At 35.1% G+C, this 16,009-nt stretch overlaps 1 protein-coding gene and 1 long non-coding RNA gene across 23 annotated transcripts in view; one reads left to right on the top strand and one right to left on the bottom strand.

The window, feature by feature from the left end:
- LOC144314196 (uncharacterized) overlaps nucleotides 1-16,009 on the top strand; it is a 492,303-nt gene that overhangs the window by 156,010 nt on the left and 320,284 nt on the right. For 14 of the 22 annotated variants that reach the window (XR_013379994.1, XR_013379980.1, XR_013379993.1 and 11 more), the window contains one exon: nucleotides 4,682-4,766. The exons of the other annotated variants lie outside the window; for them this stretch is intronic. The gene's annotated coding sequence lies outside the window, so the exon portion shown is untranslated. The remainder of the gene's footprint in view (nucleotides 1-4,681; nucleotides 4,767-16,009) is intronic. 22 annotated transcript variants of the gene reach the window in all.
- Nucleotides 1-16,009, bottom strand: part of LOC144314197 (uncharacterized) — a 34,092-nt gene that overhangs the window by 2,515 nt on the left and 15,568 nt on the right. The gene's annotated exons all lie outside the window — the stretch shown is intronic.

Raw genomic sequence — 16,009 nt, forward strand, 5'->3', positions numbered from 1 at the left:
CTTCACTTTGTAATTCGATGTCCCATAGGACATGTTTAGAGCTCACGTCATTCTCTTTCCCCTTCAGTCAGATATTTCCCCTCTATTCCTTAATGCTGTTCATAGTAGTCACACCATATATCCTGTTGCACACTTGTTCTTTCAACCTCAGAAGGAAACCTTATGTTTATTAATTTTCTTCATTCCCAAAGTCACCTTTTAAAAAAAGATTTGTTTATTTATTTGAGAAAGAAAGGGAAAGAATGAGTCTGGTGGGGAAGGGCACAGGGGGAGGGGGAGAGAGAATCTCCAGCAGACTCCCTGCTGAGCATGGATCCTGACATGGGGCTCAATCTCACGAACCTGAGGTTTTGTATAACCTGAGCTGAAACCAAGAATTGGACACTTAACCAACTGAGCGACCCAGGTACCACTGAAGTTACCTTTCTAAGTTAAGTCTTACTCATTTCTCCAGTTGTCTCTTGTTCTTATCTCCTAGATGGATTCCTGCCTTTGCACCTCAACCCTGGTCATCATCATTTTTTTCAGACTTAATGAGGTATAATTCACTGACAATAAACCACATATATTTGAAATATACAATTTGAGGGATTTTCAAACCATCATCACAATAAAAATCATGAACATAACCTTCATTCTCAGAAGGTTCCGCGTACCTCTTTGTAATAGGTCCCTCACTCTCCTCCTCCACATACCTTTATTCTCAGGTAGCCACTCATTTGCTTTCCCATTGCTATAGATCAGTTTGCAATTCCTAGAATTTTATGTAAATAGAATACTCTTTTTCTGAATTACTTCACTCAGCATAATTCTTTGTTTCTTTCCAATTAAGATTCCTTTTGCTTCTCTATCTTGCTTTATTACCTTTACTAAAAGCTCCAGTACAGCGTTGAATACAAGGAGTAGGAGAGGATATCTTTGCCTTGTTCATGCCAGTCTTTGAAATTAAATATAAAGTTAGCTGTAGGTTTTGCATAGCTATCTTTTTTTTTTTTTTTTTTTTTTTTTTATGATAGTCATACAGAGAGAGAGAGAGAGAGAGAGGCAGAGACACAGGCAGAGGGAGAAGCAGGCTCCATGCACCGGGAGCCCGACGTGGGACTCGATCCCGGGTCTCCAGGATCACGCCCTGGGCCAAAGGCAGGCGCCAAACCACTGCGCCATCCAGGGATCCCTGCATAGCTATCTTTTATCAGATTGGGGATTTTCTTTCTATGTCTAATTTGTTCTTATTTTCATGCATTTTACTTTTATATATGTTATAAGCCCTTGTTGCCTTAATCACTTATATTTTAGGGATCCCTGGGTGGCTCAGCGGTTTGGCTCCTGCCTTAGGCCCAGGGCGTGATCCTGGAGTCCCGAGATCGAATCCCACATCAGGCTCCCTGCATGGAGCCTGCTTCTCCCTCTGCCTGTGTCTCTCCCTCTCTCTCTCTCTGTCTGTCTCTCATGAATAAATAAATAAAATATTTTTTAAAAATCACTTATATTTTAAATAGATTTAAAATTTTTTTAAAAAATCAGTTCCAGTGCTTTTCATTCTTATGGTAATCCAGATTTCCATAAGGCATTATACTTTCCTTCTACCTGAAGGCCCTCCTTTTAATATACTTTTCAGTACAGGTCTGCTGGCTCTCAATTCTTTTGCCTTCATATGTTATGAATAAGTCTACATTTAATCTTTGTTTTGGAAAGTTATTTTACTTGGGTATAAAATTCTACATTGACAATTGTATTTTCTTTCACTCTTTTAAAGATGTTACTCATGCCTTCTACCTCATACTATTTCTAAAGAAAACCCTGCTATCATTCTTGTCTTTGTTTCTCTATATGTACTATCTCCCCCTAACCCCACTTTTAAGATTTTCTATTTATCACTAGTTTTTAACCAGTTGGATTGTGATGAACCTTGGTGTCATTACATGCATGTTTCTTGTGCTTGTGCTTTATTTATGTCCCTGAGTCTGTGGGCTTATTGTTTATAGGCATTTTTAACACATTTTTCCATTATTTCTTCAAAATTGTAGGAATGACCAAATGACCTTTTTTCTTTATTCAGAGACTCCATGCATCCTACAGATCACTAATACTCATTTCTTTTTTTGGGGACCAGAAGGATTTTCTCTGTGTGTGTCATTATGGTTAGTTTCTATTCCTATTGATGCTTTTTTATTAGTGTCTAATATTCTGTAATTCTATCAAGTTTATTTTTTATTTTAGACATTGTATTTTTTTTGTCTCTAGGAGTTCAAATTATTTTTTTTCAAGTATTTTTTAAATTTCAATTCAGTTTGCCTCTGGGAGTTCAATTTAGGTGTTCTAAAAATATCTTTTATATCTCTGCTTAAATGTTTATAGATATTTTCCTGCTTTGACATTTGGGCATTTGGATTGTAGCTATAACTTTTAAGATACTTGTTTAACAATTCTGTAATCTTTGTTATTTCACAGTCTCTTTCTGTTCATTGATTTTTATCCTCATTATGTGATGTATTTTCCCTGTCTTGCACTGGGGCTTAGAACCTCTCTCCATGCAGAAATCTGGGCAAACAGGCTTAATTCATTTACACCCCCTCTTTCAGGAATCAGTGTCTGGCAGTGCTTCCTGCCAATGTCGAAAACCTTGTTTCATATGTTTTTGTTCTTTTTAGGTGTTTTAATAAGCAGGAGGTTAAATCTGATTCGTCTTATTCCATCTTGGCCCACAGCCACAAGTTTAGGTTTTGTACTATTGCTTGAATTATTGTTCTGAATCTCTTAATTTTCTCATTCTGCTACTTAAAACCTTTTAGTGATAACCTTTTACTTTCAAGTGCAAATTCTAACCCATAGTAGAGCATCTCAGGCCCTTCATATTATGGCTCTTTCTACATTCCTTTTAGGCCATTAGTTTTCCTTTTCCTCACCCTACCTTCTACACAGATTGACACTCTATAATCAAACACACTCAACTAACCACAGTTCCTGAAATATACCATCCTAATGTTTTGATCTTGTTTTTTCTTTGTGCATAATCCTTTCCCTTCTCAGGCTTATCAGATCTTTCCTACTCTACAATACACATGTCCTAGTTCAAATATAACCTCTACTGTACAGCCTTCTGTGACTTTATCCCCACTGTCCTCAGCAAGATTATTACTCTGTTGTTCCCTCACCAGAACATTTCTGTTCCTTATGGAGCACTTAGCATGGTATTCACTAGTTTGTCTCACTAGACTGAGAAACTTTCCAGAGCAGCACTTGGAAAATTTATGCTGTAAAGGGCCAGATAATATTTTAAAGTTGGAGGGCCCTATGGGTCTTTGTTGCATATTATTCTTTGTTTTTCTTTACAACCCTTTGGAAATATAAAATTCATTCTTAGACTAGGGCCAAAGAAAAACGTGCTACCATAGACTGTAGTCTGCTTAGGAAGAGAGATTATTATATTTCATTCTTTGACCCAATAGAGTGCCTGACCCAAGAAGAAGCTCAATAAAAATGTACAGTTCTTTATTAATGACCACAAAATCTCCTATAATATTTAAATGATTCATGTGTGAAAGTAACTCTTCTAAGAACATAACATAGATTGCACCATTTGGTTTGTATAACATCAGGTCATATTGTCAGCACCATTTTATAAATTAGGCAGTGTTGGCCTGAAGAAGTTTAGGGATTTGCCTAAATCATGAAGCTTAGATGTCTTTAAAAAATTAGAAAAGGAGTAGTAAAGGTTCAGAGGCAGTGAAGTTAGAAAAGTAGTAGTTTAGGGACAGAAGCAATCGTATATGTTCTTCCTCTATTGGGTTAGATTCCCAAAGAGGACAGAATGTCCCTGCATTTGATCTATTCAGCATCTCTCTCTCTGATGGAAAACAAATGTAGATTAACATATCTAGTCTTTGACCTAAAGATTCATCAGTTTCAAGGGTAAGTAATCACATCTGCTCACTTTTATGTTTATCTTATAGTTTGGAAAAAATACCAAAATTGGGTTCCTAGGAAGATAGTTTTTACTTTTAAAAAATATGAAAAGTCTCAGACATATTACCACAATCATTTTTCTCCTTAAGTTCTAGAAAATTCTTGTTCCTCTTTAAGTTATAATAATATCCTTCAAACAACACACTTTGTCTAAATTGGTTTTCTTCAAAGCATATATTGTTGAATTAGACACTGAAGAAACATATTGTTTAAAAGCACACACAAATGCTTTATTTTTTAAGTTTCTTGACCGAAAAGGAAAAGATAGTTGTCTTTATGTTTTATAGAAAACATTACCTCATGGCTGACAATTTGTGACAGAGTGAACTAGTGTGTGCTGGTACTGAGAATCTTGATGATGCTTTTTGGAAATCCCAATAGACTAGACTTGTTAACTTAATGGAACTCCAATAATCAATCAAACCATCATCATGAACTAAAATACCCTCAATGCAGCTGCCATTTATAATTAAGTGATAATGATCTTTATAGGAAAGATTACAGTGGCATAAAAAGCACCTGCTGTCAAAATTAGCTTTTCAAAAAGCAGAGGCTGTTTCATTGCCATAACTTTAAGCAATAATTGTTAGACCAATTTAAAGCAAATTAGTAGGTGATTTAGAGTTAAATATACAATATATTTACATCAAGAACAATATTGTGAAGATAGTTAATTTTACTCACTGGAAATTAAATGCGTTTTATCAAATGACAGCTCTGCTCTTCCCTAAGTTGAAGTCTGCCAGCCAGAAGACAATCAGAAGAGGGGTATGTGGAGAGACAGAGGCACAGAACTTGAGGTGGGCTGCTGGCCAGGCAAAGGCCAAATCCTTGGAATAATGTAACTGGCATTTCTTTCATTTTCTAAGTATGAATCTCTTTGGCTTTTAATCACTGACATTTCTCCTTCCTTCCAGCATTTTGTGTTGCTTATGTCATGTATTCACACAAATCATTACAGACATCCCAAACAAAAAATACAATAAAACTAAAAAAAAAAAAAATGACGCAGTTGCAGCATAAATATGAAATACAGATGGGTTTTTACAAATAGATCACTGCCAATTCTTGCAAATGTCAGGGTTACTTGTGAGAATTAGGGAAAACTAGAGTTTTAAATGTAGTCCAACGTTCCTTTAAAAAAGAGTCCTATGCACTGCCCTTCTGTGAAGACACATCATTTCTAATCACTGTTTCAGTTTAAGTCAGGTCTTGAGGTTGAGAACTGGGGACAGGGTGAGTCAGCTTAGCTTGTCAGGGAAAACTTGAGAGGGGACAGTTATTGAGCCCCTGCTCTTGGCTTACTTGGCATAAAGCCACACATATTCCTGTAGCATAAGTAGCTACCAGGCAATGGGGCTGGGGATGAGAGCTCCTGCCCCTGACTAAATTCAAAAATGAATTTCTCGCATATCTTATGTGAGTTACAATAGCACATGCAGTGGGGGGGTGGGGCTGAGAGGTCCTCTAGCAAATGAGGTCATGGGATTACCTTTTGGTTGGTGAAATTAATCATTTAGAATGCATTTCTAAAGAGTGGAGCAAATGCTACAGGTAAGTTGGGACTGCTTATTTTACTTCATATTTTATTTATCTACTTATTTTATTTTTCACATATATAAATAGTGGCTCCCTGAAAAAAACAAAACATTTTTTTTTCATGTCCTTGATTGTGAGTTAAGTTTCTGTAGAAATGACTTTGCTTCTTTGGGATCCTATGAAATATCAGACTCCCTGGAAAGGGCTTTCCTTAGGCAATTTTTACTTTCTGTGCCTCAGTGTTTGAAATAATAGAACTTAGTTCAAAGCACTGTTGTGAGGATTAAATGAGTTTGCTTACTTATTCTCAGAACAGTGCAAAGTACACAGCAAATACCCAAAAGATGTGAGTTGTTATGGTTATTATTTTTTGCAGAGACCCTCTCCCATTCTCCCTGTAATGATGTTAATCCAGGCACTTGTTAGTTCTTGTTTGGACCCTGTAGTAATTCCCGATTGACCTCCTCATCCCCAGGATCTTCTCCATCCAATTCACCTTCCATTCTGCCGCCAGAAAGATCTGGCAGATGTCAGAGATTTTTACTGTCCTGCTCAAAAAGATTTAACTTGGAAAAAAAGCCTTGGGACCTGGGTTGCAAAGTGGTTGAGTGTCTGCCTTTGGCTCAGGGCGTGATCTCAGGGTCCCACATTGGGCTCCCTGCAGGGAGCCTGCTTCTCCCTCTGCCTGTGTCTCTGCCTCCTTCTGTGTGTCTCTCATGAATAAATAAATAAAATCTTAGAAAAGAAAAGAAAAGAAAAGAAAAGAAAAGAAAAGAAAAGAAAGTCTTTAACTCCTTTATTTGTTTTTGCAGATTCTGTACTGTTTTCCACTGTCCTGAATGGCAATAGTTGATTCACAAACTGTTCATCTGCAACACTGGTCATTTGGTCATTCCTTCCCTTCCCTGTATCATAAAATCCTTGTTTCTTTCCCCCTTCTGTGAAATGTCACCCAGAGAATGGTTTTCCTCATGTATAAAATATAGATTATAGTGTTAACTTCATTGGATCTATGAGAATTTAATAAGAGAATGTGTCTAAAGCACCATGCAAAGCAAGTGCTTGGTTACCATTAGTTTCTTTTTCTTCTTTGTCTCCATAGAATATATGTTGCCATTCCCTATTTTATGCTCAAATTAGACATGTCAAAATCTTCCTAATACTTTCTGCTGTCTCCAAGGAGGGCCTTCGAATCCCTTTCAAGCACTACACTCCAGACAGCTGCTATCCATCAGATGGGGTTCACAAATGAGATAAGACTCATTTGCCGTCTTGTCCTGGGAAATGAGAGATGACTTCCCCAGACTTCTAAATACGGTTCAGCTACATCTGTCTGCTTGTTCCCACCCCATGTCAGTCTAGCACTTTGCCTTCTGACTTTGTTTTAGTTCACATTCTAGTTCTGTTCTCTTTTGATTTCTATTTATTTCCCCATATTCTAAAAATATTTCAAAGAAACCAAAGATATGACTTAATAGGGCTTGGATATATAAAGTTATGCTATGCTGGATTGATTATAGTAACTTTGTCAGTTTGGTTTTCTTTCTCTCAAAAGAAAAATTAATTTCCCTTTTATTTATTTATTTAGATTTTTTTTTAATTTAAATTCATTTTGCCAACATATAACATCCAGTGCTCATCCCATCAAGTGCCCTCCTTAGTGCCTGTCATTCAGTTACTCCATCCCCCCACCCACCTCCCCTTCCACAGTCCTTTGTTTCCCAGTTAGGGGTTTCTCATGGTTTGTCTCCCTCTCTAATTTTTCCCCCTCAGTTCCCCTCCTTTCCCTTAGAGTCCCTTTCAATATTTCTTACATCCCTTTTGTTTTAGAAAAAAAAATTTAATCCAAAACATTTTTTTTAAGTTTGCAGACCAGAGTGAAAAACCAAAAATAAAAGAATCTGAAAGTAACATTATGTAAACAATTCCTGTAAATCAAAGAAATGTTAGTTTGAACATTTTCTCTTTTTGAATTTTGGAATTCCTTGAGTACTTTCTAGTCCTTAACTATAATCTGAAAAACCAGAATAAACCTTTCTCTTGGTTATGAGGATTTGCAAGAGATAATTCATGAAGAGTGCTTTCTTAATGCATAACCTGTCACTGAGAAAGGGTTCAAACAATCACAGAAATTGCCATTGATTTATCCAAGTGTATTTTCAATGTAAAAAAACAAAGTAATTCTGTAAAATTTCCACCAGGAGAATAGCATGTCATTTCCTTCTTCTGAAAGAATGCATAACCTTTGACAAAAATCTCAAACTTTTAGGCAAAAAGAAATTGTTTAATGAACTAATTTGCCAGATATTGAGAGATATAAAAAAGATATTTTACATGTGGATCCTCTTTTCTTTCTTTTTTATAAAATAATTATCTTCAAATGGTCTCTATAGAAAGCTAAGATGATTTTTTGAAAAATAACCTTAACCAAAGAAAATAGTGTAATGGAGCTGAATGCAAAAGTTGAACTCAGTCAGCATTAAGGTAATACTTTGAATTTAAATGTATCTCAGTGGAATGATATAGACTAAATTGTTAAAATAATGTGTCTTGATAGAGATAGAGTAAGAGCTGGAGGTGAAGATTCATTTTTTAATCTATATTTTTGTATTACTTGAATTGTTGCAATGAGCATGGACTATTATTTTTTGATGGAGGAGGATGGGGGCAAGATGGCGGAAGAGTAGGGTCTCCAAATCACCTGTCTCCACCAAATTACCTAGAAAACCTTCAAATTATCCTGAAAATCTATGAATTCGGCCTGAGAATTAAAGAGAGAACACCTGGAATGCTACAGTGAGAAGAGTTCATGCTTCTATCAAGGTAGGAAGACGGGAAAAAAGAAATAATGATGGTGAATTTTTAAAATGCCATTTCCTTTTTTAATACAAGTTGTTTTTAGTTTTGGCCCTTGGTAGAATTAGGATGCAGCAGAAATTTGTGATCTGAGTCTTCTGCCTCTTTGTTCTGTAAGGTTTGGTTCCATTTCCTTCTCTCCATAGTGAAACCTCTATATTACTTTTCTTTTATAACTTACTGCAAAAAAAAAAGGGCATGAGAAACATATGCACCCTTAAGTATAAATGATTTCAAAGAACAGATGTCAAAGAATCATATGCACTCTTAAATATAAATGATGTCAAAGAACAGATATTTTTGTCCTAAAATATATTTATTATTCATTGAAGATCAAAGTCATAGGTCAGACATATAAATCTCTCTGCTTGAATTTCCATAATCTGTCAGTAGGAGAGGGGTTTTTAAGCGAGGGCTTTGTGGATCCACAAAGTCATATCATTGATATGTTGGAAGCCATCTATTCTGCCTTCTAGGATTATTGACTGATTTATGCTGGTGATACTGTACCAGTATGTGTAGATCATATACACAATGATGTGAACTTTAAGTTGTTTGTTGTTATATCAGTGAAGAGCTCTTTAAGAATTGAGCAAATGAGTAACAATATCTCTCTTAGTTTTTTTTGAAAGGGTATTTATTTGAGAGATAAAGTGTGAGTAGGGGTACGAGAGATGGAAGGGAAAGAATCTCAAGCAGACTCCATGCTGATTGTGGAGCCTTACGTAGGGCTGGATCCCAGCACCCTGAGATCGCAACCTGAGCCAAAACCAAGAGTCAAGGCTCAACTAATGGAACTACCCAGGTATCCCTCAACCTTAATTTTAAAATGATTGCTCCAAACATAAAATAAAATAAAAAGCGATTGCTCCAAAAAATAAAATAAAATAATTGCTTCAGGTATTGAGTTGAAAGTAGACTATGGGAGGTAAGAAATGGCAACAGAAAGATCACTAAGGAGGCTACTGCAATAATTTAGTTGAAAAATGATGGTAGCATGGGTAGGGTTGAAGCAGTTATGCTACTAAGAATTTGTGAGATGCTAAATATATTTGAAGGTAGAGCCAATAGGATTTCCTAGTGGATTGACGAAAAGATGCAGGAATCACTGGTGACTCCCAAGGATTTTGGCACATAATACTAGAAGGAAGAAGTTGCCATCAGGTGCTATGGTGAATGGTGTTTCACGCTGATTCTCCTCAATAAAGTGTAGGTGAGAAGTTTCTCTAGCACCCACTAAGGGAAGTATTGGCCTTCATCTTGATGGTCCGTCTTCTCTCATCTCCTGCTTTTGTGAAGTTCTCCCACTGTTTCCAGTTTGTATATGATTTAGGTCAAGTGAATAATCTTTTTTTGTATCAGGAAGAATTTTTTTTATCACTTCAATTGCTGAGAGATCACATTTTAAGTTCAGAATCTTCATCAACTGTCTTAATAAAGCTATGATGATTTATGCTCTGATTAGTATTCATGCATCTGTATGGTACTAGAATTTAAGGAGATGTAGTTTTCTGATGACAGCACTGGGAATAAATGTCTGCTGCAGAACTCTGAAAATTTTCTAGAGTGCCTGTTTAGATCACTGCAATGCATCCAGGGTTGCTGAATTAAATGCTACCCCCAGCCCAAACTGCATTAGAAATTTTCTTTCCATTTAAGTATCTCCTGCCCCTTTATGCATGGATGACATCAGACCAATGAAATCACTGAGAAATCTGTTGATTATACACTATTTTTTTAAATTTTTATTTATTTATGATAGTCACAGAGAGAGAGAGAGAGAGAGAGAGAGGGGCAGAGACACAGGCAGAGGGAGAAGCAGGCTCCATGCACCGGGAGCCCGATGTAGGATTCGATCCCGGGTCTCCAGGATCGCGCCCTGGGCCAAAGGCAGGCACCAAACCGCTGCGCCACCCAGGGATCCCTATTTTTTACTTATGTTACCCATACCAAGAACATTGCTTGTTTCTTAATCCATCTAATTAAGAAGAAACAATAGAGAAAACATTTGTTCCTTTCTCCTTTAAAAATGTTTCCTACCTGATCTGGAGGTAGGAAACTTATAGGGCAAACAAGGTTTTTACTTTTGCAAGAACATAATTATACTTCCTCCTCGAACCCTAAATGGCATGAGAACATTTTGTGATTATATTTTCTGAGCACAGTTAAATAAATCAATGGAAACCAAGCTGAATGGCTATAAAATGTTCTGGAACAACTGTTAAATAGAATCAAGGGACTACAGAGGAGGACTGGGGATGCTTTAGCTGCAAGCCTTTTAAAAAAGGATACGGATAAAACAGTTCTCAAGGACTAGAATAAAGCTGCTCTCTTTACCAAACTACTTATGTTAGTCCTTGCATGATCTTTCCTTTTCTTCTTTGGGTGATTAGTATTCCCACTAATCATAATGAGGTAAACAATCTGTAACAAAGAAAGAATTTTACATTGATGCCATCATACAAGGGCTCTCAATGAAGACAATACAACAAATGATGTAATTGGTCTGAATAGGACCTGAACACCATTTCTCCAACTTTCGACAGAAAAGATAAAACCAACTTAAATGCACCTGTCAAGAAAAATAGCAAAACATATTTTCTCTTTCTCACTTTCTTCTCTCTCCCTCTTTTTATTCCCTCACGCACACAAGAAGGATATGCATAGTGGTCATTCCTGCACTTAGAAGGAAGTGGTCTTTCAAAACATGACAGGAAATATAATAAAGAAGAAAGACGAGGACTGGCCACTTGAAACTAGTGGATCTGTAAGCCTCCATAGACTTCTGTTTCTTCTAACAGACTTTCCCATAATTTGCTGAGTATAAATTATTAAAAGAAGTCCTAGAACCACCTTGCTTTCTCATCTTCACAGCTCCAGGCAAGAGATCATTTGAACACAGTAAACAGATTGACCATATGTTCTAGTCATAGTGTATGACTATTGTCCTTGCATATTTATTAAAACTGTCAAAGCTTCCCAGTCAGAATAATTAATTATATGATCCTCTGAGCCATAAGAGATTCTGATCTCAAAAAGTTTCATTTTGACTAAATGGATGGACTAAATGCCACTTTCAAGGTTATGAGAAATTCACATGTGTAGAGCTGATAATCATACATAGGAACAAATTTAGACTGGTTCAGCAATTCAGGAGGTAAACTCTATAGTCCTGTGCCATATGAGGCTAACTTTTCAAGTATACTTTGTTTTTTGCCTTTTTTTTTTTTTTTGGTCTTCCTATAAAACAAGCAAGAAGTGTTGCTGCCAGTAAATACCTGTTTTTTTGTTTGTTTGGGAGGGTGTAATTTAATCATGAATGGAAGTACACAGGTCCTAAATTTCAGACATTGGAAAGTTTTAGGTATTTAAGAGTTTCTGTTGCACTATAGCTATTGGAAGTATATATGTGTGTTCCCTCTATTTGGGATAACTTCTAGTAATAGTCTTTCAGTTCCATCCATTACAGAAAAATGATTATCATACTTACCTTTCCTCCATTAACAAATATAAAACTGGATGAATATTTGAAGCATCTTTTTTCAGGCATTGGAAAACAGACTGCACAGATCTATGATCCTTGGAAGAAGGGAAATAGACAAGATGAGCTCCACATTCACTCTGGCCTTTTTGTGTGTGGGTACTTTCCAAGTGGTAACACATGGAAAAAGAGCCCACACAGAAAAAAGCTATCTTGCTGAACAAAGGAAGTAAAAGTCAAAGTTTGTAGGATGTTGAAACTTGCAAGGTAAGATATTAAAGAATAAATATCAGCAATCAGAATTTGTATTTCTCTGAGTCTATAGCTGACTATGCATATATAGATGAAAATCTGCCAGTTGTGGCAGAAAATAGTTACTGATGGCTTTTAGCTGAGTGGATATTCTGAAAACATAGGATTGGGAAGTGTTGGCATTCCCAACATTCAGAGGAAGAGACTGCAATGAACATACTAGATGTTTAGTTGAGACCAGAAAGGCCATGCATCAGCAGTAAGCTACTTTAGCCCTACAGCAAGGGTTATTGTATCCCTGCTCTAACAAAGCCTTTAGCTAAACCTTTGACAGGATAGAAGTTATCTACTACTCTATTTGATGCCTTCCAAGGAAAGAAAAATCAACAAGTTTTAGAAGAAGAGAATAAGATCCAGAGTCTCAGCAATGTAACATTCACAATGTCTAAGTAATAATAAAACGTTATTAGACAAGTGAAAAAACAGAAAAATGTAAGCCACAATAAGGAGAAAAACAGTGAATAAAATAGACCCAGAGATGATATAGATATTTGAAGTATTAGACAACATTTTGAAAAACTATTGTGAAGGGTAGGTGGTTTAAAAGAAAAGAGCTTAATAATTTAATCCATGGAAAATCTCAGAGAAATAAATATAACCAATAAATATAACCAATAAAATAAAAATAACCAGTCAAAGCACTAGTGCTAAAAAATACATTATCTAAAAGGAAAAATTCACTGTGTAAGATTATTAACAGACTGGATACAGTAGGAGAAAAATCACTGAATTTTATGAGTAGGTACTAGAAATTATCTAAATGAAAGCATAACAAAGAAAAAACATAAAAATGTATTTTGTCTTAGCCACCTTGGGGGCAATATCAAACAATATAGCAATATATGGTTGGACTTTCATAAAAAAAGTATGGAGAGATTAGGAAAGGAAGATACTTGAACACATAATATCAAAACTCTTCCTAATTTGATGAAAAATACGAACAGATATAAGAATATCTGCAAACCCCAAGCAGAATAAACATAAAGAAAATAATGTGGGTGCATCATTTTCAAGTTTCTGAAAGTCAAAGATAAAATATCTATAGGAGAAAAGTCATATAAGTAAGAGCAATATTCAGAATTACTGTTGACTTAATGGAAAACAGTGTATGCCATAATACAGTTAGTGACATCTTTAAAGCACTGAAAGAAAAACAGTCAACCTAGAATTCTCACCTCAATGAAAATCTCCTTTAGAACTTAAGATGAAGTGCCAACTTTAAAAACCAGCAAAAGCAGAGTTAACCAGAAATGTTAAAAGTAGTTCTTCAGACCCAAGGGAAATAATACCAGGTAGAGAGAGACACAGATCCATATGAAGATATTAGGATGCTAAAAAAGTATTTGCATAACTGTGATTACTTAATTAATTTCTTAACTTCTTATAAGATAAAGTATATGATAATGTCACAAAGAATACATATCGTATATGTGTGTTTGCATGTTTTGAACAAAATTACCAACCAATTTAGCCTATCAGTATCTATAGAACCCTTCATCTAAAAAGTCACAGCAGAGATCCTTTTTCATGGTACGCAGAACATTCAACCAGACAGATCATAGAATGAGCCCTAAAATTATTACCGATAAGCTCAAAAAGATTGAAATACTTACTGACTACAGTAGGATCACACTGGAATTCAACAACTGGAAGACATTTAGAACATCCTCATATATTTGGAAATTAAACAGTATGTTTCTAAATTGTAGAGAGAACTCAGGAGGGAAATTTTAAAATATTTCAAACTGAATGACAATGAAAACCAAATCAAAACATTTTGTGGGATGTGGATAAACCAGTGATTAAAGTTAAATTTATGATGTCAATTCTTATTTTAGAAAACCAAAAATAGATAAAATATACAAATATATAAAAGATATATGTGTATGTGTATATGTATATACGTACATACCTGTTATATATGATATGTGTACACATATGTATATGTAAAATATAAAATCAATAATTACAACCAAGTGGAGTTTATAGCAAAGTGCAAGATTGGTTTATTATTGGAAAATCAGTTAATGTAATTCCTCATCCTAACAGATTAAAGGGAAAAACAGTATAATCATTTGAATAGATTGAATAAAGCACTGGACAAATTCAACACTATTCACCATTAAAGCTCTTAGAAAACTAGGAATTGAAGTGAACTTTTTTGATCTAATAGAACTCATCCATGAAAAATGTACAGATAATATCAGATTTCATGAAGAAAGTCTATTTTCCTCATTAAAGCAAGAATAAGGCAAGGATTTTCCACTACTTCTATTCATCATTGTACTGGGGATTGTAACCAGTGTGATCAAAGAAGAAAAAAAATCATATGGATGGGAAAGAAATGAAAAAAAATTTTATTAACAGATGAACTGATTTTGAATATAAAAATATCCTGCTTTAAAACAACTACTAAAATTAAGTGAATTTAGCAAAAATGTTGGATACAAACACCCGCATTACTAAAATTAATAGATTCAGTACGATCCCAGTAAGTATCCCAGCAGGGTTTTTGCTGTTGTTATTGTTGTTGTTGAAATTGACAAGCCAATTCTAATTGTTTATGGGGAAAGTAAAGCACTTAGAATAAAACAAAGAACAAAGTTGGACAAGTTCCATTACCTGGTTTCAATATAGAGCATAAATCTACAATAAATAAGTCAGTGTGATGCTGAAGTAGGCTAGACAAATAGATCAATGGAATAAAATAGAATCCAGAAATAGAATCACACGATTGATTTTTGCCACATGTTCCAAAGCAACTCAGTAAAGTAAGAAAAGTTTTCAGTGAAAGTGCTAGAACAATTAAATTTATCTGTATGAAAAAAAAAAAAAACCCACTAAACTCCTCTCTCTTATACACAGAAGGTATCAATAAAAAATAGTCTGGCAGAAAATATTCACAAAACGTAAATCTGACAAGTTCTTAAATAAAGAATTCCTATGATCCAATAATAAAAAGAAATAATCATTAAAAGTTGGGCAAAAGACTTGAACAGACATTTCACAATGGAAAATGTGTGAATGGCCTGTATAATAAATACGAAAAAGTCATCAATGAATTTAGTCATCAGGGAAATGCAGAATAAAACTACAACGATATATTATTGCATACCTATTAAGTTGTTTAAAATTAAAAAGACTGATCACAGCTATGTCTGTTGAGGATGTGGAATTATAATGGTTTGCTAGTGAGAGGATAGAATATTGTACTATCCAAAGAAAAAAGTTTGGCAGATTAAATTTTTTTTTACAAGTTTAAATCTGTTCTATGATCCTTTTTAGTATTTATGCAAAAGAATGAAAGCAATAGACCCCCAGAAGTTTTCTTATGGTATATTTTTGGCAGATTTGTTCTTAACGGCTTGTTTGTAATTAAAAACAGCCTAAATGTCCATCAACAAGATAATGGATGAACAATCATGGTGCAGTCATAAAATATAGTACTACTTAGCAATAAAAAAGAGAGTACCAATATACCCAGTGGCCTAGTTGAATCTTACATACATGCTGAGCAAAAGATGCCAGACACATACCAAAAGAACATGTGGGATGACTCCATTTTTATGAAATTCTAGTACAGCCACAGGTGTTCTATGGAGGTAGAGATGAGGGATGGCAGGAACTGACTGGGAAGGGGCATTCAAGGGAAAGTTCTCAGGTGGTGGAAATGTTCTCTGTGGTGACTTAGGTAATGACTACACAGAATTAAACATTTGTTAGAATTCATCAAACTACAATTAAAAATGAGTTAATTTGAACTAATAATAGAAAAAAATTAATGGCCAGAAAAGAAGAGCCTACTCCCCAGAGAATGTAGCAGGAGAGGGCACTGTACATCTTAAGGGATAGGAA

Source organism: Canis aureus, chromosome 5 (assembly GCF_053574225.1).
Source record: "Canis aureus isolate CA01 chromosome 5, VMU_Caureus_v.1.0, whole genome shotgun sequence".
NCBI classification, from domain to species: Eukaryota; Metazoa; Chordata; class Mammalia; order Carnivora; family Canidae; genus Canis; species Canis aureus.